The sequence below is a fragment of the Procambarus clarkii genome, chromosome 39, assembly GCF_040958095.1.
Source record: "Procambarus clarkii isolate CNS0578487 chromosome 39, FALCON_Pclarkii_2.0, whole genome shotgun sequence".
Classification (NCBI taxonomy): Eukaryota; Metazoa; Arthropoda; class Malacostraca; order Decapoda; family Cambaridae; genus Procambarus; species Procambarus clarkii.
Genome location: NC_091188.1, coordinates 10,120,224 through 10,144,772, shown reverse-complemented (window position 1 = coordinate 10,144,772; position 24,549 = coordinate 10,120,224). Strand labels below are relative to the sequence as shown.

General features: G+C 47.2%; 1 protein-coding gene across 7 annotated transcripts in view; it reads left to right on the top strand.

The window, feature by feature from the left end:
* Positions 1 to 24,549, top strand: part of Pka-R1 (protein kinase, cAMP-dependent, regulatory subunit type 1) — a 149,991-nt gene that overhangs the window by 98,354 nt on the left and 27,088 nt on the right. The gene's annotated exons all lie outside the window — the stretch shown is intronic.

Below are 24,549 nucleotides of genomic sequence, written 5' to 3'. Positions count from 1 at the left end.
TCAGATTACTGACACTCTCCCCCCATGTACCTACACTGTCAGATTATTGACCCCCCATGTACCTACACTGTCAGATTACTGACACTCTTCCCCCCCATGTACCTACACTGTCAGATTACTGACCCCCCCATGTACCTACACTGTCAGATTACTGACCCCCCATGTACCTACACTGTCAGATTACTGACCCCCCCATGTACCTACACTGTCAGATTACTGACACTCTCCCCCCATGTACCTACACTGTCAGGTTACTGACCCCCCCCCCCTCATGTACCTACACTGTCAGATTACTGACCCCCCCATGTACCTACACTGTCAGATTACTGACACTCTCCCCCCCATGTACCTACACTGTCAGATTACTGACACTCCCCCCCATGTACCTACACTGTCAGATTACTGACCCCCCCCATGTACCTACACTGTCAGATTACTGACACTCTCCCCCCCCCATGTACCTACACTGTCAGATTACTGACACTCCCATGTACCTACACTGTCAGATTACTGACCCCCCCATGTACCTACACTGTCAGATTACTGACCCCCCATGTACCTACACTGTCAGATTACTGACCCCCCCATGTACCTACACTGTCAGATTACTGACCCCCCCCCCATGTACCTACACTGTCAGATTACTGACCCCCCCCCCCATGTACCTACACTGTCAGATTACTGACACTCTCCCCCCCATGTACCTACACTGTCAGATTACTGACCCCCCCATGTGCCTACACTGTCAGATTACTGACCCCCCCCCATGTACCTACACTGTCAGATTACTGACACTCTCCCCCCCATGTACCTACACTGTCAGATTACTGACTCTCTCCCCCCCCCCCATGTACCTACACTGTCAGATTACTGACCCCCCCCCCATGTACCTACACTGTCAGATTACTGACACTCTTCCCCCCCCCATGTACCTACACTGTCAGATTACTGACACTCTCCCCCCCATGTACCTACACTGTCAGATTACTGACCCCCCCATGTACCTACACTGCCAGATTACTGACACTCTTCCCCCCCCCATGTACCTACACTGTCAGATTACTGACACTCCCCCCCATGTACCTACACTGCCAGATTACTGACCCCCCCCATGTACCTACACTGTCAGATTACTGACACTCTCCCCCCCCCCATGTACCTACACTGTCAGATTACTGACCCCCCCCCCATGTACCTACACTGTCAGATTACTGACCCCCCCCCCCCATGTACCTACACTGTCAGATTACTGACCCCCCCCCATGTACCTACACTGTCAGATTACTGACCCCCCCCCATGTACCTACACTGTCAGATTACTGACCCCCCCCCATGTACCTACACTGCCAGATTAGACACTCCCCCCGCTCCAAGCAACAGCCTGGTGGACCAAACTCTCACAAGTCCAGCCTGGCCTCGGGCCGGGCTTGGGGAGTAGAACTACTCCCAGAACCCCAGCAAGCAGGTAATTAAGAAATAAATAAAACCATTTTCTTGGTTATTAGGTTGGTTGTTAATAATGACTATATATATATAGTCATTATATATATATAGTATAGTGTGATGAATGGTATGTTGACGCCTGGTATTGCTTGTGTGTATGTGACGTGGTTGTATTCTTCAGGTGAGGGCAACTACACTTCCGGTGCATAATACAACCTTGCTCCGATGAATCTTATTAATACACTTCAGGACGTTTCATTCCTTGTGGTTGTATAACCAGAATCTTCTCTGGCAGCCTGCTGGTGTGTGTGTGTGTGTGTGTGTGTGTGTGTGTGTGTGTGTGTGTGTGTGTGTGTGTGTGTGTGTGTGTGTGTGTGTGTGTGTTCACTAGTTGTGTTTTTTTGCGGGGGTTGAGCTTTGCTCTTTCGGCCCGCCTCTCAACTGTCGATCAACTGTTTACTAACTACTTTTTTTTTTTTTTTTTTTTTTTTTTTTTTTTTTTTTTTTTTCTTCACACCACACACACACACCCCAGGAAGCAGCCCGTGACAGCTGACTAACTCCCAGGTACCTATTTACTGCTAGGTAACAGGGGCACTTAGGGTGAAAGAAACTTTACCCATTTGTTTCTGCCTCGTGCGGGAATCGAACCCGCGCCACAGAATTACGAGTCCTGCGCGCTATCCACCAGGCTACGAGGCCCCTATGTGTGTGTGTGTACACGTATGTGTGTGTGTACACGTATGTGTGTGTGTGTACACGTATGTGTGTGTGTGTACACGTATGTGTGTGTGTACACGTGTGTGTGTGTGTACACGCGTGTGTGTGTGTGTGTGTGTGTGTGTGTGTGTGTATACTTTAATCATAAGCGGGCCACCAACACCAGTCATTGACACTACTCCACTTTAAACCCTCTCCCATTGTGGGAATATATTTTTATATAGACTAGTGCGTTCGCGTGCGTGCGTGCGTGCGTGTCTGTCTGTGTGTGTGTACGCACGTACTCACCTAGATGTGCTTCCAAAGTCGAGTTCCGTCGTCAGTGGTTCAGTGCAGTGATCACTGCTCACTCCTCGTTGTCTTGTTAGATTTACAATTACAATTGTGTATAGAAGTTGCCCGATAACGTCATCTTATCCATTTTATTTATGATTCGGCTGAAGACATTTCTTCCGTTCTCTCTTAATTCGTTTGTGTCTCCAGTTTCCAAATACATGTCCCCCCCCCCTCTATTTACTGTTCCTCTTTTTGAACATGGCGTCTCTCTATTTACTTAGTCAATTTCCCCTTGAATCTTGTACGTCGTTATCATTTCTGCCCTATTTCTTCTTCCCTCCTTTTTATGGGAGGTTCAGTTCCCCCGTGGTGCTGATAACTGTCGTCCGCAGCTCAAAAATTTGTCTTGTGGTTCCTTAGATAAGGTTTTTAAGCTGGGGAAGCTTACTCAATATTGGGCCTCGCGTGGGCTGTGTAGAGCACTTGGAAGGCTCTTTTGTCCAACTTCCTTGATTGAACTCGTCAACTTCTTTGATTGGACTCGTCAACTTCCTTGCCTGGACTCGTCAACTTCCTTGCCTGGACTCGTCAACTTCCTTGCCTGGACTCGTCAGCTTCCTTGCCTGGACTCGTCAACTTCCTTGCCTGGACTCGTCAACTTCCTTGCCTGGACTCGTCAACTTCCTTGCCTGGACTCGTCAACTTCCTTGCCTGGACTCGTCAACTTCCTTGCCTGGACTCGTCAACTTCCTTGCCTGGACTCGCAGAGGTGCCATAGGCACAATCAGAGAACACAGTATAAACATCAGCGGTCCGCGGTTGTTCAACGTCCTCCCAGCGAGTACTATAAATATTGCCGGAACAACTGTGGACATCTTGAAGAGAAAACTATATAGTTTTTTCAAGAAATACCGGACCAACCGGGCTGTGGTGGGTATGCGGGCCTGAGGGCCGCTCCAAGCAACAGCCTGATGGACCAAACTCTCACAAGTCAAGCCTGGCCTCGGACCGGGCTTGGGGAGTAGAAGAACTCCCAGAACCTCATCAACCAGGTATCAACCAGGTATCCTGGTTGATATCTTGAAGCCAGATGAAGTATGTTGGTCAGAAAGAATTTATCTTTGGTGAATCCATGTTGATGCTTGGAGTGTTCTACGAGCCTCCTGATCTGTCAAAGACCTGATGGGGGGATACCAGTCTGTAGTTCAGTGGCTCCTGATTTACCGATTTACTTATTTCCGATAGTTTTCCCATTGAGAAATATAGCAAGGTGTCCACACACTGGTGCATCCAGGGAGAGGTGGCGCCTGGCCCTGTGGAGTCATATCACGTCTACGTCCTTCCTCGCCTCTCTTCCTTCTCTTTCCACCTCTCTGTTCGTAGTCTCTCTTCCCGCAGCTTTTATCGAGTCTCTTAGTTATCAGTTGTTTTTTGTGCCTACGTACGTGCGCTCGCTCGTGTTTCCGTGCGTGCGTGCGTGTGTGTGTCGTGTGTGTGTCGTGTGTGTGTCGTGCGTGTGCGTGTGTGCGTGTGTGTCGTGTGTGTGTCGTGTGTGTGTCGTGTGTGTCTCGTGTGTGTCGTGTGTGTCGTGTGTGTGTGTGTGTGTGTGTGTGTGTGTGTGTGTGTGTGTGTGTGTGTGTGTGTGTGTGTGTGTACTGGCCTGTGTGTGCTGCAGGGTCGAGCTGTGGTTGCCGGTGGTCTAATTATTGTAACACAATGACTCGACCTATTTTTTTATCATATTGGCTTTTGAAATTATGAATGAAGTTCATTTTATAATCTGCTCCTTTGGTTCATTATATTTACTTCCTATTAAAAAAGTACTATTTTACAAAACCTCTTTATGGGGGGACTAAACTTTTTACGGTGGATGGTGCCTGGAAATGGGGGGGCGGGGGGGGGGGGGATAATAGACGGAGCTTCCATAGCGGTCGATATTGAAAATATTGTGTTGCATATTAACTCTTTGGATTCTGCTTATTAAAGAAACAAAAGCTCCGTCGTCTCTGCTAATTTTTCCTTGCGTGCACTGTGTGTGTGTGTGTGTGTGTGTGTGTGTGTGTGTGTGTGTGTGTGTGTGTGTGTGTGTGTGTGTGTGTGTGTGTGTGTGTGTGTGTTGAGAGTTGGTCATCTAGCCCCTTGCACGCCTTGCCTTCCGTGCACCACTATCAACATGGCGTTTTTCACAGTCACTAATTAATGCGCCTTGAAATGTAAGTCATATTAAGAGTTTTATTTGTGAGGCAAATTGGTGGCGTTGTAATATTTGTACGGTGGTGCAGGGAGTCGATACCCTTGTCTGTCACGCACTGCGCCTTTAACACCTCACGCTGCCCGTGTTTGACCTCTTGTTCCTATTAGCTGATACATGATGACACCTGCTGTTACCCCCACCCCCCCACCCCAGGCCGCCCTCTTGTTCCTCCCCCCCCCCCCACCCCAGGCCGCCCTCTTGTTCGTCCCCCCCCCACCCCAGGCCGCCCTCTTGTTCCTCCCCCCCCACCCCAGGCCGCCCTCTTGTTCCTCCCCTCCCCCCCACCCCAGGCCGCCCTCTTGTTCCTCCCCCCCCACCCACCCCCAAGGCCGCCCTCTTGTTCCTCCCCTCCCCCCCCCCACCCCAGACCGCCCTCTTGTTCCTCCCCTCCCCCCACCCCCAAGGCCGCCCTCTTGTTCCTCCCCTCCCCCCCACCCCAGGCCGCCCTCTTGTTCCTCCCCTCCCCCCCCACCCCAGGCCGCCCTCTTGTCCCCCCCCCAGGCCGCCCTCTTGTCCCCCCCCCCAGGCCGCCCTCTTGTTCCTCCCCTCCCCCCCCACCCCAGGCCGCCCTCTTGTCCCCCCCCCAGGCCGCCCTCTTGTTCCTCCCCTCCCCCCCACCCCAGGCCGCCCTCTTGTTCCTCCCCCCCCACCCACCCCCAAGGCCGCCCTCTTGTCCCCCCCCCAGGCCGCCCTCTTGTCCCCCCCCCCCAGGCCGCCCTCTTGTCCCCCCTCCCCAGGCCGCCCTCTTGTCCCCCCCCCCTCCCCAGGCCGCCCTCTTGTCCCCCCCCCAGGCCGCCCTCTTGTCCCCCCCCCAGGCCGCCCTCTTGTCCCCCCCCCCAGGCCGCCCTCTTGTTAAACAATAATTACAACATTATAGAAATATTCACCATTATTCATTGATCGGCGCAGAATTAACATCAATTTCCTGCTATTTAAACTAAGGCCATAATTCCATAACACATTATATTCTGAAATTATCATCTCTTTCTATAGAAAACTGAAGACCAACTCACACTATCGAACGGGGAGACTAATATATTTTGCGAATGTGATTTAATATTATGAAGACATAGTGACACTTTTTCTTGTTATGCTATTAGTAATAGTGTAAGGATAAGAGAGAGATACAGAAGCAGCGGGACTTGGAGAGGACGTAGGGACGGGTGGAGAGGGAGAGGGGGAGTGTAATTACCTAAGTGTAATTACCTAAGTGTAGTTACAGGATGAGAGCTACGCTCGTGGTGTCCCGTCTTCCCAGCACTCTTTGTCATATAACGCTTTGAAACTACTGACGGTCTTGGCCTCCACCACCTTCTCGCCTAACTTGTTCCAACCGTCTACCACTCTGTTTGCGAAAGTGAATTTTCTTATATTTCTTCGGCATCTGTGTTTAGCAAGTTTAAATCTATGACCTCTTGTACTTTAAAGTTCCAGGTCTCGGGAAATCTTCCCTATCGATTTTATCAATTCCTGTTACTATTTTGTATGTAGTGATCATATCACCTCTTTTTCTTCTGTCTTCTAGTTTTGGCATATTAAATGTGTGGGAAGGACGAGGGGTGGGGAGGGGGTACCAGCTAAATGATTTCCAACCACCATGTGAATTTAGTTGAATTTTAAGTTATGTTACTTTTAACCCATCGCGGGTGAGTCAGTAATGTGTCTGGTGAGGCCAGAGACGCGAGTTCGAACCTACTGTATTTCTCCAAAATGTTCTCGTCTGTACTATGAGAGTGTATGAAGTTGGAGGCCAGATGCTTGGGGCTAGTCTCGCACAAATTTTGAGGGGGAGAGGGTGTGTGGTACGGGACAGGTGTAGGCTGGTTGGGGTCGCCCAGAGTTAATGTTTTAAGAAATCCAGCAATAAATCCAGCACCCACGAGTGATTTTCATGGTCTGAAATGAAATGTGGAATGTTTTGTCCGTAGAGTGTGACGTTACTCCCGCCGTTTACTTGTGCAATATCTTAATATAATTTCCGAGAGTGGAAGACGAAGGGAATCTGGATTCCCCCATCACCCACCAGAGGGGGGGGGGGAGGATGGGAGTATGAAGGGGGGGGGTAAGAGACCTGTTTAATTGTTTCAGTTCTTAATACATTTTCTGGAAGAGGAGATGGGAAGGGGGGGGGAGTACTAATTTGATGGGGAAGATGAAAGGAAAATGGGAGAGGGGAGAGGCGATTATAAGAGGGGACCCTCTGAACATGAGAGGGTCCACGGCTGTCTAACACCCTCCCATCAAGCATTAGAAATATTGTCGGAACAAAGGTGGTTGTCTTCAAGAGGCACTTGGACAGGTTCTTGCAAGAAGTGCCGGACCAACCAGGTTGTAGTGGACATGTGGATCCGCTCCTAGGAACAGCCTGTTGGACCAAGTTATCACGAGTCGAGCCTGGCTCCAAGCCTAGCTGGGGGAGTAGAACAACTCCCGAAGCCCTCTTCAGGTATACTCCAGGGGTGAGATGAGAGAAAGACTGACCCCAGGCAGTCCCCAGGCACCGCTGGGTCCCCCCCTCAACCACCACCACCCCCACCACCCCCACCACCCCCACCACCATAACCCCCATCACCACCCACCACCATCCTCCAGTATATGTTTTTTAAAGAAAATTTATGTTTCTCCAAGATTTGAGGCCAGATGCTCGGGACTATCCTCTCTCAATTTTGAAGGATGACCGGTGGGGTAAGGAGACTTGTCATAGGCAGTCGGGGTCGTTGCCATGCTGACCAATAAAGTCAGTTGAGATGAAGTGGTTAATTGAGCAAGTACAGTATTTCATTTGTTGACAAATTACAGAATTTGGATCTTGACATGCAAATTGCACGTTCTGATTGTAGATTCGTATTCTGAGGGGCTTCCAACACTTAAATGCCACAACCATTTGGGGTGGACCCGCCCCGATCTAGAGAGACTGTGTTTGTGTGTGTGTAATTACCTAAGTGTAATTACCTAAGTGTAGTTACAGGGTGAGACCAACGCTCATGAGTGTCTCGTCTTCCCAGCACTCTTGTCATGTAAGGCTTTGAAACTATTGACGGTTTTGGCCTCCACCACCTCACTTAACTTGTTCCAACAATCTGCTATTCTGCGAAAATTGTAAGGGAGGGCCGGGGGGGGGGGGAGGGAGGGAGGGAGGATGATGATGATGTATAACTAGGCTAGTTTTACAAGTCAATAACCCATATATGAGGAGCAGTGGCAAGAGGTGAGACATAAAGATATAGACAGGGTGGCAGTTAGGCCTCTAGCCAGATGAATTGGTACAAATGTTATGTATCTTTTGTCTATGTAGTGACCTGCTGGCTCGCTGCCCCCCCCCCCCCTTCCACAGTAAGTAACTGGCTCGCGCTACTCCCCCTCCCACAGTAGAGCTATAGAAGCTCGCCCTGCTCTCGGGGAGCTGGTCAAAGCTCTGCCACATTAACAACACCTGCCAGGGTAGTGAAGCCAACACCCTGCTATTGTTGAAGAACACCTCTCAGTCTTCTCCACCAAGCGGTCATTGTATTGTCTTAAATGCTCATAACTTTCAGATTTGAGCTGGTGAACTAGAGCCCCAGTAGTTCTGACAATGAAGCCGGTTATGTGGATCCAAGGAGGTCCGCGGTTGTTCAATGTCCTCCCAGCGACTATAAGAAATATTGCCGGAACAACCGTGGACATCTTCAAGAGAAAACTGGACTGTTTTCTAAGAGAAGTTCCGGATCAGCCGGGCTGTGGTGGGTATGTGGGCCTGCGGGCCGCTCCAAGCAACAGTCTGGTGGACCAAACTCTCACAAGTCGAGCCTGGCCTCGGGCCGGGCTTGGGGAGTAGAACTCCTAGAACCCCATCAACCAGGTTACCTGCTGGTGGTTCCCAGGGTCTTGGCTAGTGTACAACAATGTTTCACCCTTAAATACTAGTCTTAACCAAAAAAAGTAACCTCATTGGTTTGCCATGTCTTGCTTGAAAGGTCCAGCCTGTCTCTCTTGCAGTTGTGACAGCTACTTTTCGTTTTTTTTTTTAATTAAAGTCTTCCGACAGTTAATCCCAGCTTTATAACATTGTTTTTCTTTTTATGGAATGGTTTGACTGCGGTTTGTTCGCGGTGCTTTGTTGTTCATTTGTTTTACCATAGAGAGGGAGACTCGACTTATTTTGAATAAAAATCATGTTTATTTCATGAGGTGCACTGAAAAGACTGTTTACATCACTTTGGAGGTTTACGGTGTTCTCCGTGGAGTCTTCTGCAGTGTCTTCTGCAGTGTCCTCTGCAGTGTCCTCTGCAGTGTCCTCGCTACAAAAGTGTGCCATCTTCAAGCGGTGTGAGGGTACTATAGTGTGAGGCCGTGTCTGTGTACGGTGTGAGAGGGCTGGAGCGTGCACGGTATAACCTGCAGGACTGGGCTTCTCGCGGTGAATGAGCTAGATTTTACTTTGCTGATTATATTAAGTGTCAGGGATGACATCAGTATCTTCAAGTGATCAAGTGTAGCTGGTGAAGTGATGTTGCTGCACATCACTTCGTCTTCAAGTGATGTGTAGGAACTGTAGAACTTGGCCAGTTCTGAACGTGAAGCTTTTACCAGCAGTGTGGTGGCATCAGTGCCAGTGATCTCTGCGTTCAAGGTGCATCACAAGTGAAGGCGAAGGTCAGAGACAAGTCCTGCTTGGTGCAATATTAGGATAGGCCATAAATGATGGTTGGTGTGGAGTCCGGCCACCACAAGTGTGTGAGGGTGGAGCAGCACGCTCACCGCTCTCTCATCTCACAGTTGGCATGAGGTACCTGGAGCTTTGCAATTACTTTATTCATTCTCGTATTCTTGAAGATATCCTCACAGTATACCCAAAATTTGCCAGTGCAGGCTACTAAACATATGGCCCGGTATGACTAACCATCCTGCGAGATGGGGACTTGTATTACCACTGCTACCTTATTCAATCTTGTGTTATTGATATCCTCATAATGCACCCGGAGTCTGCCAGTGCAGACTGCTTATCACATGCCTCTGTATGACTAACCATCCTGTGTGATGGGGATTTTTTAGCATCACCTAGTTAGCTTTTTTGACACACTGTACTCCACTTCATATAGTCTAGGGCAGCTGCACTAATGCAGATGTACCTCATGTATTAATAAAAAAAAAATAAAATCTCTCATCTCACACTGCCCATCCTCAGCCCACGTGGAGCCCCACTCTAAGCATGCTATATACCCTTATTGATTTTCTCGACTCGAGACGTTATTTTCTTGGATCTGTTTTCACAATCATATTGTTGATGTTAAACTTGCTATGAAGGTAACAGTCCATCTGTTGGTCGTAACAACACCATCTTGTGACTCGCAGTGTGGAGCAAACAATGTCACGATGGTATTAATGTGGGAAATTAAAAGATGGCGTCTTATCTAGACTCAAAACTGTTGTTCTCACAGCCAAGAAGGCCAGTGGGTATATGTACTCTCATAGGTGTACTTACCTACATGTGTTTTCAGTGTCGACTTTAATTTTGGTGTCTTCCGAGGTAACATATAGTTCCCTAAGCTTTTTGCTGCGTAACTCAGTTCTCAAGTCAGGGAAAAGTCTCTAGCAAACCTCTAGAGTTTCTCTAATGTTGTTCATTTAGTAGACGGGGACTACACGCTGGGGCTGCATATCTTTGTTCTGGTCTGACATGGGTAGTTTACGACATCTTAAGAAATTAATTACCCAGGTGCCTGAAAGCTACACAAATGTTCGCCAGTTTTGGAAATGCCATTTATGATACCCGATTAATACATGATTACTTGGAGTTTACCCGAGTACCGTTCCGCAAGTTCTAATCCCCACGCCCGGCCTGAGACCAGGCTTGACTTGTGGTAACTCACTCCAACAGACTGTTTGCTTGGAGCGGCCCTCGGGCCACGTGTCCACTACAACCCGGTTGGTCCGGCGCTTCTTGCGGAAACTTGTGGAATCTACAAGTCTACTTTTGTTCCAGCAGTATTTCTTACGCTAGCGGGAGAGTATGGAACAGCCGTGGACCTCTGATGTTCAGACAGTGTTCTCTGTCTATGGCACCTCTACTCCACATGTTCTGTATTCTGCATTTCCTTCCATATTGTTGGCTTCAGTATATTATTTTACTGTTCAAAGTTGGGACCTGGTCTTGAAGTATCTTCCCATGAATTAAAAAAAATATTCAAATGATTATTCAGGTAAAGTACATACATACAAGGGGCGATACAGATATTGATGGATTTCTAGATAGAGCTAGTACATACAATGCCTAAAGCCACAATGACGCAAAGCGTTTCGGGCAGGAAAAACACTAAAGACTAAAACTTAATACTGAATATATTATTGAATATCTTCCTCGTCTGCCTTGCCAGAGAGTACATTTCTACTCTCACATATTGATCATAATCTGGCTCAAGCACTTGAGGCAGATGATGACGTCTTCCCATCGTCTTGTATTCCCCTCCCCCCCCCCCGTGACCTCCTTGACCCCGTCCCTAGTCTTATTACATTACATTTGCTTGAATTTAAGTTGAGCAGCAGTTTCTCGGAACCTGTCGAGTTTGTCCAGATTCATTTTCAATATTTTGCGATTCTCTCTTGTGTTTGGATTCGCCTCATGGGTTTTGGTCCGCCGGCCGGCACACGTTGACGTGGTGACTCCTACTTCATCGCCCATGGCATCGTCTTGGGTTATACCACAAATATTATATCACCTTCTCCTTCTCCTTCGTATATGTCACCTATATCACCTTCGTCATCTTCTCGTCCTGGAATTGATCCCCTTATTATTCCACTTCTTCCTTACTGCCAATGTCTTTACTATGTGCTTCCAGTTTGATGCTTATTCTTATCTAGTTCAACACACTTTGTTACTTGAACGTATTTCTCAAGTTTGTGCAGGAGACTTCTATGGAACAGAGTTAAGGGCTTTCAGACAGTCCAGGAAGATGCAGTCAACCCATCCCTGTCTTTATTTTGCGGTCATTGATATTTTGTTGTATAGCTCGAGCAGGTTTGTCAAACAAGACTCCCTTCTGAGAATGTGCCTGACACAGGCTGAGCCTTTATCAGCCCTTCCTTTACCACCAGTCTGAAAACTCTCCCTTTTCCAGTGTGGAGTTGACTACTGATGGAAGGGGTCTGTCTTGTTCTTCATCTGCCCCTTCTGGTAATGACGGTTGGTTTCTTGTCTGAGCGGTTATCTTGAGATGATTTCGGGGCTTTTTAGTGTCCCCGCGGCCCCGGTCCTCGACCAGGCCTCCACCCCCAGGAAGCAGTCCGTGACAGCTGACTAACACCCATGTACCTATTTTACTGCTAGGTAACAGTGGCATAGGGTGAAAGAAACTCTGCCCATTGTTTCTCGCCGGCGCCTGGGATCGAACCCAGGACCCCAGGCTCACAAGTCCAGCGTGCTGTCCGCTCGGCCGACCGGCTCCGGCGGCGGTGGGTGTCATCGCTACCAGTTCTTCTAGCTGTTCTTCTGGTGCCACTTCAATATCAGCGAGTCTATTCTGTTGAGATGTATGTTCTGTTTGGGCTCTAAGCTCTAGCAATAGAGCAGTTTGCTCTGTAAAAACTTCCAGTAAGGCCCTCACATGTGTTCTTATTACCCCTCCCCACGCTCTCTCTTGTGATATCTTGGATATCTTCCTCTTGCTGTGGCTAGCGTGGTGGTGGTGGTGGAAGCGTGGTGGAGGAGAGGTTGGGTTGGGGCGCCAGTGGCACTGTGGTTGAGAAGTGGGTGGCCGTGATGCCAGCAAGGATCCCAGGCTAAGAGGAGACCCTTGACAGATCAAGATCTTTCACCCTAATCCTGGGGTTTCTCCGCAGGGATTCTCTTCCTTTTATAACGTCTCTCCCCTTCAATCTTGGCGCGGCACTTGGCCACACCTCATACCCTTTATTGGCCATCATTCTTACATTTGATAATCTAGGCACTGTGTGTGTGTGTGTGTGTGTGTGTGTGTGTGTGTGTGTGTGTGTGTGTGTGTGTGTGTGTGTGTGTGTGTGTGTACACGTACTCGCCTAGATGTGCGTGCAGGGTCGAGCTAGGCTCCAAGCCCCGCCTTTCCAACGTTCTTAGATCTAATGCAATTATTAGAAACATATAAATTAAAGAAATTTATTCAGATTTAGAAGAATTATGAAATGCCCAGAAACCTGAAAGCCCAGAGCATAAGAGCACTGGGCATAAGAAATGCCCAGGGACCTTTTCAGATACCTAAAAAGAAAGAGACCAGTATTAAAAGCTATGACAACTTTTATAATAATAGGTATTTGTATGGTCAGCACAGTAACCGGACCAGGCAATGTGATGTAGTCATTGTGGTAATTCGCCTTGGCTATAGACACATCTGGCAGGTTAGTGAGGCTGAGCCACTATCAGAATACTCAGATTGTAAACTCTGTGATAAACCTTTAATGCATTCACTAGAACACTATATTGTTGAATGTGAAACCGTAAAAGTTTTAAGACCTCCTGGCCTCTTGTACCACCAACTGTGTAACTATTTGGAGACCTTAGACCTCCCCTCAACTGGGGAGCCGGTCGGCCGAGCGGACAGCACGCTGGACTTGTGATCCTGGGTTCGATCCCAGGCGCCGGCGAGAAACAATGGGCAGAGTTTCTTTCACCCTATGCCCCTATTACCTAGCAGTAAAAATAGGTACCTGGGTGTTAGTCAGCTGTCACGGGCTGCTTCCTGGGGGTGGAGGCCTGGTCGAGGACCGGGCCGCGGGGACACTAAAAAAAAAGCCCGAAATCATCTCAAGATAACCTCAAGATAACCTCAAGATAACCTCAAGATTTCATTGACTCAGGTGTTCTGGATGACATCCTAACGATTTATCCAAAATTTGCTTATCCATTTTAAAGAATGAAGAACAATTGTATAATATTTTTAAGCTGCATCACTTATGAACCCATCCCTGCCCTTGTGTGGCAGTGCACCATAGAAAGTTGCTTTTACATATTTATACATTAAAACATTGATTGTAACCATGATATATACGTGCTTCAGCCTACAGTTTAGACCTATTGTCTTGTGTATGACCCTCTGTCCTGCGTGACAGTGAATACCAGCATTATCCTCACTTTAATAAGACTTAATTGAATTCATCAGATTAGGCAAAATTGTAATTAAATTTTGTCAATTAAGATAATAAATACAAGATGAATTAAATGACTCGTTTCTCACGCTTTTATCATATTTACATTTCAAACATTGACTCGTATTAGCTACAGCGGCTTTTACCTCTAACCTCTCCACTTATTGACAGCTCTGACACTGAAAGTTTTTTTCTGACGTCTCTGTGACTCATTTGCATCTCGAGTTTCCATCTATGACCCTTCGTTCTGCTATTCCTAGCTTTCTACCATGCTGCTGTGTCTACCTTATTAATTTCCCTTAGAATCTTATTTTATCATGTCGCCCCTCCCCGCCCCCCGACCCTCTCCTTCCCTCCAGTGTGGTAAGGTCCAGAGGTTTCGGTCTTTCCTCGTAACTTAAGCCCTTCAGCTCAGGAACGAGTCTTGTTGCATAGCTCTGCACCTATTTTCTAGTTTGTGTGTGTCTGTGTGTGTTAAATAGACTGTCTTTATCTACCCTATTAATCCCCTTCAGAATCTTGAATGTGGTGATCATGTCCCCCCTAACTCTTCTGTCTTCCAGCGAAGTGAGGTTTAATTCCCGTAGTCTCTCCTCGTAGCTCATGCCTCTCAGCTCGGGTACTAGTCTGGTGGCAAACCTTTGAACCTTTTCCAGTTTAGTCTTATCCTTGACTAGATATGGACTCCATGCTGGGGCTGCATACTCCAGGATTGGCCTGACATATGTGGTATACAAAGTTCTGAATGATTCTTTACACAAGTTTCTAAATGCCGTTCGTATGTTGGCCAGCCTGGCATATGCCGCTGATGTTATCCGCTTGATATGTGCTGCAGGAGACAGGTCTGGCGTGATATCAACCCCCAAGTCTTTTTCCTTCTCTGACTCCTGAAGAATTTCCTCTCCCAGATGATACCTTGTATCTGGCCTCCTGCTCCCTACACCTATCTTCATTACATTACATTTGGTTGGGTTACTGTGTGTGTGTGTGTCTGTGTGTGTGTGTGTCTGTGTGTGTGTGTGTCTGTGTGTGTGTGTGTCTGTGTGTGTGTGTGTGTGTGTGTGTGTGAATAAAGCCTAGAGAAGTTATTGTACTCCTGGGTAGTGAGAGCTCACACTTAAGTGTAACATTTCCATGCTTGACATTTAGACTGTAACCCCAGAGGGATGGGTCTTTGTAGATGACTCCTCGCCTGGTGCCAGAGCTCACGGTAGAGCGCGCGTGCGTGGGTCACATTAATGTCTTAAAAGACAGCATGTCTTCGAGACATGGTTTGCAAGTAATTTTTGCCTCGACAAAGAATTCAGTGCTGGCTATCTCACTGAGGGTACCATCGACTCCAGACTAGGCCTATTAATATTGCTTGACATAGAGCTCCTCGATTATTACATATTAAGCCTTAAAATATGTGAAAATCTCGTAAGATTGTAAGCTTCACAAGATTGTAAGCTTCACAAGATTGTAAGCTTCACAAGATTATCACTGGCTTAGCTGAAAAAACTCTGGGGTTCAGTTCCTGAACCCATTGTGTGCCTCTGTAACCCTTGCCACCACCTACCCACGGGATGGGTATGGGGTGCACAATAAAGAAACAAAAGACTAAAGTTACAGGTGAGACACCAAACACACGTAATTCAGCAGATACAGCTCCACTACATAGGGGTTGTGGCAAAGAATTTACTAAAACAATAAACTGGTCGCACTATCATAAGTTTAAGAGTGATTAGGAATCGTTGTTGTTAAAGATTCGCTACCTGGAACAAAGTTGAAAGTAGCCTGGGCTATGGTGAGCCCGTAGGGATTAGGAATCCAATCTGCAGTTGTATGGGGAACACACCTTGGGTAGGTAAACACAAGCGATGTTCCACACACAACTGAAGATTTAGTTTCCAAATCCCACTTTTAACATAGAGCACAAGATGCACAATCAGGGGGAGCCGGTCGGCCGAGCGGACAGCACGCTGGACTTGTGATCCTGTGGTCCCGGGTTCGATCCCGGGCGCCGACGATAAACAATGGGCAGAGTTTCTTTCACCCTATGCCCCCTGTTACCTTGCAGTAAAATAGGTACCTGGGTGTTAGTCAGCTGTCACGGGCTGCTTCCTTGGGGGTGGAGGCCTGGTCGAGGACCGGCCCGCGGAGACACTAAAAGCCCCGAAATCATCTCAAGATAACCATCACTCAAGCATCATAACAAAATCACATTAGCATTAGAAGAAAAACAAAATACATATGTTGTATACACGGACTTTGGAAAAGCTAAGGTACAAAACTCAAGAGAGATCTCATACAAGGAAAACTTCATGTAAAGGATCTGGGAAGAATGATAAGGTACGTCCTAACGTTTAACGAGCATAAGAAAATGGAATAGAACATCAGGACAGGAAGGTGATAAGATGTATTATGGGTCCCTTCAGACCCAAGGGTGCCGTCACAATGTTCAGACTCTGCAAGTCACTTGTGCCGCCCCGCCTGGAAATACTTCTCGGCACATCTGCCTTACAGAGCAGGAGCGATGTCTGACATAGAGGGAATACAGAGATCATACACAGCTCGCACACACTCGATAAAGCACCTATATTATTGGGACCGTCTCAAGGCTTTCAAAATGTACTCTCTGGAAAATAGTTGAGCGGGGTATCACATAATATGTCCATGGGAGGTACTGTAGGGCCAGATACCAAATTTCCTCAGAAAAATAACCAAAAATTAGTGCAAAAAGTTTAGTAAAATATAAAGAATAAAGCCGATGACGCGTCATGTAGTTAATTGTAACCGTAATGTGTTTATATATATATATATATATATATATATATATATATATATATATATATATATATATATATATTTTTTTTTTTAAACCTAGAAGGGGTACCACCTCTGGTGCAAAGTGTAGGGACCCATAGCCTCGGAGAAGAAAATAAAGAGTACTCAGAGAAGACCTTGTGGATCCTCACTGAACACTTTGATATTTTCTTCTCCTACCACCCCTATTCTTTTGTTAAGTGTGTATATTTATCTAACTTTATTTGAAAATGTCATTACACAAAAAAAGTTACAATATTGATTACATACAGGGTACAAGGCTGCTTGTCACAAGTTGAATAGCTCCTCCAGCTCCTCAGATGGCGGGCAGGAACCATGGATGCAGTGAGCATTTCCTCTCTGGATTGCCACACTAAGGCGCTGAAAAAGAAAACTGGCAGCTCTGGGGTCTCTAGTTGTTTCGATTAGCTTAGACCCCAACTCCTTTAAAAAGCTAGCAGCAAGGCACCAAGTGTCTCTGAGGCAATGGGGACAAAATTGTAGTGGTGCTCAAGGTCTCTGTATTTACGTGACTTGGCCGCTTCCCGGTGATTGGCAGCTCCTCCTGCTTGTGTAGCACTGAAGTCAACATAGGTACTGGCCAAAGTTGAAACGCAAGTGTAGTCCCACGCCAACTGTCTACCATTCTTCCAGGGGTTCACCGTAATTCCGTCTGGGCGACCGACAGGCTCATCAGAGTTGCGGGACATTAGGTAACGGGGCTCTCTCTCTGCTGGACAACCGGCTGTGGTAAGGCTCCTCTTAATAATGTCATTAACCTCGCCGTGTCTTGCATGCCATCCTCCCGTCCTTTGGCAAAGAAGGCCATGCCGTCCGTATCTGTCGGCCTCTGCCTCGCCGCAAATACACCTGTAGTTCGGTGTGGATTGGGGCAGCTAGGCGGAGAGCCACGGCAATTCGGAGGGCCTGCGGTGTGAGACGGGTGCCGGTTGCTGACATTGGGGTTGCTAATAGGAAATCACCTGCATGGGGAGCTGCTACAGCTCTAAGTCGGGCAGTGTCATGTGGTGTCGTCGCAGCTTCTAGCAAAGTTGCAGCTTCTTGGTCGGCAATGGGGCGATCCCAGCTGGATTGCTTATGGGCTTCAGAAGGCGGTGGTTGGGGTGCTGGTCCTGCGATATATATATATATATATATATATATATATATATATATATATATATATATATATATATATATATATATATATATATATATATATATATATATATATATATAATAAACTTTTTGAAGGAGTTGGGGTATAAGCTAATCGAAACAACTAGAGACCCTAGAGCTGCCAGTTTTATTTTTCAGCGCCTAAGTGTGGCAATCCAGAGAGGAAATGCTCACTACATCCATGGTTCCTGCCCGCCATCTGAGGAGCTGGAGGAGCTATTCAACTTGTGACAAGCAGCCTTGCACCCTGCATGTAATCAATATTGTAACTTTTTTTGTGTAATGACATTTTCAAATAAAGTTAGATAAATACACACATTACCTGTATTTTGTTTTATCCTCTCCGAGACGGTCTTTGACCAGTCCTCTGTTGGTGATCTGATCATCCAGGCTTTTCACACGCCACTGTTCAAAAAAAAAAAAAAAAAATGCTTTGGTCCATTGTTGTATGAATCATAGTCTGGTTGATCACGTATCCTTTCGAGGGGAGAAGATTTTTATTTTTTTTTTTAATTTTGCCCCGAGAGGCGAGTTTATTGGGCAGCGCCACTCATCTTGTGAGTGGACACACCGCCATAGCAGCATGTACAACACTCCCCAATAGGAAGAAAACCCGCTGGGTTGTTCATCCTGTCACTTGTACCCAGAGTCCCAGACACTAGCTGGGACTTGCTTTAACTGTCTCAAGTGAACAGCTCAGGGAGAAGATATGTATTAATAAAAATGAAATATGTCTATCGTTGATGTGTGTGGTGTTACCGCCTGAGTTAGCAGTGTTTAAATTAGTTTGGTTTGGGGGAGTAAATTAGCATACGAGTTTGAGAGAGGCTGAATGACGTGAGTTAATATAAATAACATGCAAATGTTTGTTAATTATAAAATAATTATTATTAGCAGGTTAATTGTTTAATTGTAATTAATATTATTTTGTATGTAGCCATTATCTCTGGGGAATTAATAGTATCGATCAGTGAATTTTCATTGTGTATGGTACGTCAGGCTGCGAGCAGCCGCGTCTAACAGCCTGGTTGATCAGTCCAGCAACCAGGAGGCCTGGTCGACGACCGGGCCGCGGGGACGCTAAGCCCCGGAAGCACCTCAAGGTATGGTTGTCGTAGTAATTGTACTCGAATACTGACGGGACTGGTGGTGTGAAGTGTCTGTGAGGAAATATACAAGTGGTGTTGTTATTGGTATAGCAGTGCTACCTTGCTACCTGTACCTTGCTACTTGTAACCATACTAATAGACAGCAGTTAAACCTTAACTTGAGACTATGTAAATGAAGGGCTGGGCTTTCACGAGGCCTGTGACTGGCCAGAGAAAGTGAGGTTCAAGATACCAGTCAAGCAAGGCCCGAGGGTATCTTCTCCATCACACTACGTGTTCATTACCTGTTGTTCCTTCCGGGGACTCAACGGCCCCGCGGCCCGGTCTCTGAACAGGCCTCCTGGTTGGTCTATAAGTAGCTCCTCCAGCGACTATAAGAAATATTGCCGGAACAACCGTGCACATCTTCAAGGGAAAACTGGACGGTTTTCTAAGAGAAGTTCCGGACCAGCCGGGCTGTGGTGGGCACGTGGCCCTTCGGGCCGCTCCAAGCAACAGCCTGGTGAACCAGACTCTCACAAGTCGAGCCTGGCCTCGGGCCGGGCTTGGGGAATAGAAGAACTCCCAGAACCCCATCAACCAGGTATCAACCAGGTCTGGTCAACCGGGCCAGACCGGACGCGGCTGCTAGCATCCTCGCGTTATGAATCACAGCCTGGTTGATCAGGTATCCACTGGAGATGTTTATCAAGTTGTCTCTCTTGAACACCGAGAGAGATCAACCAGTTATCCTACTCCTTAAGGTGTAGGGATAACTGGTATTGGGAGGGATAGCATTGAATATTAGTATTGAGAACTAATGAGATTTAAAGACAATAAAACGTATATTATTTCCTTGCATTCAGCAACATGCTGACTACATATTTATCCAAGATGATGATGGATAATTGAAGAGGTTCCAGCCCGCTTAACTGTGTTGAAGCTCCTCTTATGTAGAGAACACTGTACGTCGCTATTAGACACCTGGAATGTCAATCTTAAGGCCACGTCTGAGAGGCTTGAAAGTAAAGATTTTTCTGACTTAGTCTCCAATTAAGAGGTCTTGTGGCAGGAGTGCCACCTCCAAAGGATACCTGATCAATCAGGTTGTGATTCTTTTATGGTGCGAGCAGCCGCGTCTAACAGCCTGGTTGACCAACCACCAAATAAGCCGGATCAGAGACCGGGCTGCGGGATCGTTGATCCTCGGAACCAAGGCGAGGTAGCCACAAGGTAACTGGGCCACCAGTGTGGCCACCTTTGGGCCACCCAGTGTGGCCACCTTTGGGCCACCCAGGTGTGGCGTCGACAACATATAAAGCTGCCTGCAGGTCTTTTTTTTCTTGTATCTGTCAAGATACAAGTCCAAAACTCGCCTGACCTTATTAATATTTGTCTCGTTGACGGGGGCACTTGACACCGGCGTTGTTGAGGGGGGGCACTTGACACCGTCCTTGTTGACGGGGGGCACTTGACACCGTCCTTGTTGACGGGGGGCACTTGACACCGTCCTTGTTGTTGACGGGGGCACTTGACACCGTCCTTGTTGTTGACGGGGGGCACTTGACACCGTCCTTGTTGTTGACGGGGGCACTTGACACCGTCCTTGTTGTTGACGGGGGGCACTTGACACCGTCCTTGTTGTTGACGGGGGGCACTTGACACCGCCGTTATCAGTATAAACCTTCGGGTATAATAACCTTGTGCTTCTTATGGCTTGCTAAATCACTTGGAGTATATCAGTATTTTCCTGTATTGAGAATACAGTATATCTGAGGGGCAAGTTTTGTGGAAGTGTATGCGTGCCTCGTCGCCTCGGTGTGACCTGGGCGCCGACCCCTCCATCTAATTCTAAATTACCCGACACCATACTGATTGATGCACTACAACATTCACCTTGACAATAAATGGTGGATTTTGAGGCACTACAACATTCACCTTGACAATAAATGGTGGATTTTGAGGCACTACAACATTCGCCTTGACAATAAATGGTGGATTTTGAGGCACTACAACATTCGCCTTGACAATAAATGGTGGATTTTGAGGCACTACAACATTCGCCTTGACAATAAATGGTGGATTTTGAGGCACTACAACATTCGCCTTGACAATAAATGGTGGATTTTGAGGCACTACAACATTCGCCTTGACAATAAATGGTGGATTTTGAGGCACTACAACATTCGCCTTGACAATGAATGGTGGATTTTGAGGCACTGAAACATTCGCCTTGACAATGAATGGTGGATTTTAAGATATTGTGGCAGTGTGTGATGGGTGTGGCCACTGTGAGCTGCACTCTGATCAACACGTGTGCAGGTGTTGGCAACACCAGTAATGATCAACACGTGTGCAGGTGTTGGCAACACCAGTAACGATCAACACGTGTGCAGGTGTTGGCAACACCAGTAATGATCAACACGTGTGCAGGTGTTGGCAACACCAGTAATGATCAACACGTGTGCAGGTGTTGGCAACACCAGTAATGATCAACACGTGTGCAGGTGTTGGCAACACCAGTAATGATCAACACGTGTGCAGGTGTTGGCAACACCAGTAATGATCGACACGTGTGCAGGTGTTGGCAACACCAGTAATGATCGACACGTGTGCAGGTGTTGGCAACACCAGTAATGATCAACACGTGTGCAGGTGTTGGCAACACCAGTAATGATCAACACGTGTGCAGGTGTTGGCAACACCAGTAATGATCAACACGTGTGCAGGTGTTGGCAACACCAGTAATGATCAACACGTGTGCAGGTGTTGGCAACACCAGTAATGATCAACACGTGTGCAGGTGTTGGCAACACCAGTAATGATCAACACGTGTGCAGGTGTTGGCAACACCAGTAATGATCAACACGTGTGCAGGTGTTGGCAACACCAGTAATGATCAACACGTGTGCAGGTGTTGGCAACACCAGTAATGAACTTTACATACTCTTGTGTCACATTTTGATATTGACTACTTGCCTATCCCTGATTACGGGGGTTGGGAAGGGAACTATCAGGAGGAACCGCCAAGCTATTACAACTATTGCACTTGCCTGGGTAAGGATTTGTGATGGGACATAGGAAGGAATGGAGTCCAACTACTTGGACGGTCGGGGATTGAACACTGACCTGCATGAAGCGAGGCCGTCGCTCTACCCCTCTAGCTCAAGTGGTTGGTCTAGACTATGGGGAAGTGAAGTGAAGTTTAGCTGTTTATACCACTCTTTCTAGCCTTGTTGTACTGGTACCTGCTGCTTTATACCTTAACTATTCTCACAATCATAATCTTTGTCAACCAGGCCTTAGTTGTGGATGGAGGTGGCTTCTACAACTTCTTCTTAGGGCATTCCACTTGTTGACAAACCATACATTTGTTTGACTTATTTGCATTTCCAGCTTCCACTTGTGTCATGTTGTCCAGCTTTCTCTGCACCTATAGGTAATCCTTGTCCACCCTGTTTATTACCCTCAGTATCTTGTATGTTGTGATCATATTTCCTGTTTCATCTAGCCTCCAAGGTTGAGAGATCTAGTTCCTTCAACCTTTCCTCACAGCTGAACCCTCTTAACTAAGTTGCAAACCTCTGCACTATTTCAATTTGTGTTTTAAGCTTTACAATATATGGGTTCCAGGGTGGTGCTGCATATCCTCTATTGTTCTAACGAAACCTCTGTGGATTGCCTTGAAAGCGTCCTCGTTTACGTTTTTAAATGATATTTGAATGATCAGCAACGTTGCACATGGCGTTGATGTGACGCTGTCTTTGTGTGCCTCTGGTGTTAGACTTGTTTTCACTGCCAGAGCTCTGAGACCTGCAGTTGGCTTACATGCATGGTGTAGACACCTTCTGGGCGTCTGCCTCCCTACCCATCTTCGTGTTACTCCTGCTGAAGAACACGGCAAGTAAACTATTATCACAGTCGTCAATGTGTGCCTTGATTATTGGGAAAACTAACAACCATGCTTGGTTATGTGAGCCTTTAATTTACAAGGTCTGCCAGAGTATATACTGGGCTAAATTAGTAATGAGTTGAAGGGGGTTGGTGGTGGTGGCGTAGTACAGGTACGAGAAGTGGGTTTGAAGTCAAGTCTGTCCTACGGCGGGCTTGAGGAGTACAACTCCCAGAACACACTCAAGTATGATGCAGGAGTGGGAGGGATAGTGTTGGAGATTGGAGGAGCAGGTGAAGGAGTTTGTAGATACGGAGGGTCGTGTCGTGGTTCTTGAGAGGGGCGGGGGGGATGCAAGTCGGTAATCGTACTGTATTTTCGACCAGACCACACTAGAAGGTGAAGGGACGACGACGTTTCGGTCCGTCCTGGACCATTCTCAAGTCGATTCGACTTGAGAATGGTCCAGGATGGACCGAAACGTCGTCGTCCCTTCACCTTCTAGTGTGGGGTCTGGTCAAACTACTTCAGCCACGTTATTGTGATTCATCGCCTGCGTCGTACTGCATGTGAGAACACATCTGCATCAAAACAAATGTACTGTGTATATAGCATGTGTTGTGAGCAAGTTCTCACAAAGTATGACATGGCCCAGGGAATGTATCCGCTACTTTTCTGTTCTGGTGGTGTTCTGTGCAAGTTACAATGTGCATGTCATCATGACTCCATGTTAAGCCGAACGTCTGGCCATAGACATCACCTGTATGAGTGGCGTGGTGTCGAGTGTGAGATGTGTGTATCTGGGGAGTCTTGGAGACGTGAGGGTTCGATCCCACTGTATCGCCTCAATATGTACTCGTAGATACACTATTCTGATTTAGTTGAGCAGGGTATTATTAAATGTAAACAGGCGTCCATTGGTTATAGAACTAAGGGTTACTGGTTAGGTACTGAGTAATAATGAAGAGGAAAAAGTGTGTGGATGGTCAACAAGTCTGCGAACAAGATGGCCAATGGCCTCGGACCGGGCTTGAGGAGAACTACCCCTCCCAGAACCGCACCAAGTGGGGTACCAAGCAGGTAATAGGATACATTCGTACAATAGGAATACAGCAGCAGCAGTAGTAGTGCAGTAGGAATACAGTAGCAGCAGCAGCAGTAGTAGTAGTGCAACAGGAATACAGTAGCAGCAGCAGCAGTAGTAGTAGTGCAACAGGAATACAGTAGCAGCAGCAGCAGTAGTAGTAGTGCAACAGGAATACAGTAGCAGCAGCAGCAGTAGTAGTAGTGCAACAGGAATACAGTAGCAGCAGCAGCAGTAGTAGTAGTGCAACAGGAATACAGTAGCAACAGCAGCAGTAGTAGTAGTGCAACAGGAATACAGTAGCAGCAGCAGCAGTAGTAGTAGTGCAACAGGAATACAGTAGCAGCAGCAGCAGCAGTAGTAGTGCAACAGGAATACAGTAGCAGCAGCAGTAGTAGTGCAACAGGAATACAGTAGCAGCAGCAGCAGCAGTAGTAGTGCAACAGGAATACAGTAGCAGCAGCAGCAGTAGTAGTAGTGCAACAGGAATACAGTAGCAACAGCAGCAGTAGTAGTAGTGCAACAGGAATACAGTAGCAGCAGCAGCAGTAGTAGTAGTGCAACAGGAATACAGTAGCAGCAGCAGCAGTAGTAGTAGTGCAACAGGAATACAGTAGCAACAGCAGCAGTAGTAGTAGTGCAACAGGAATACAGTAGCAGCAGCAGCAGTAGTAGTAGTGCAACAGGAATACAGTAGCAGCAGCAGCAGCAG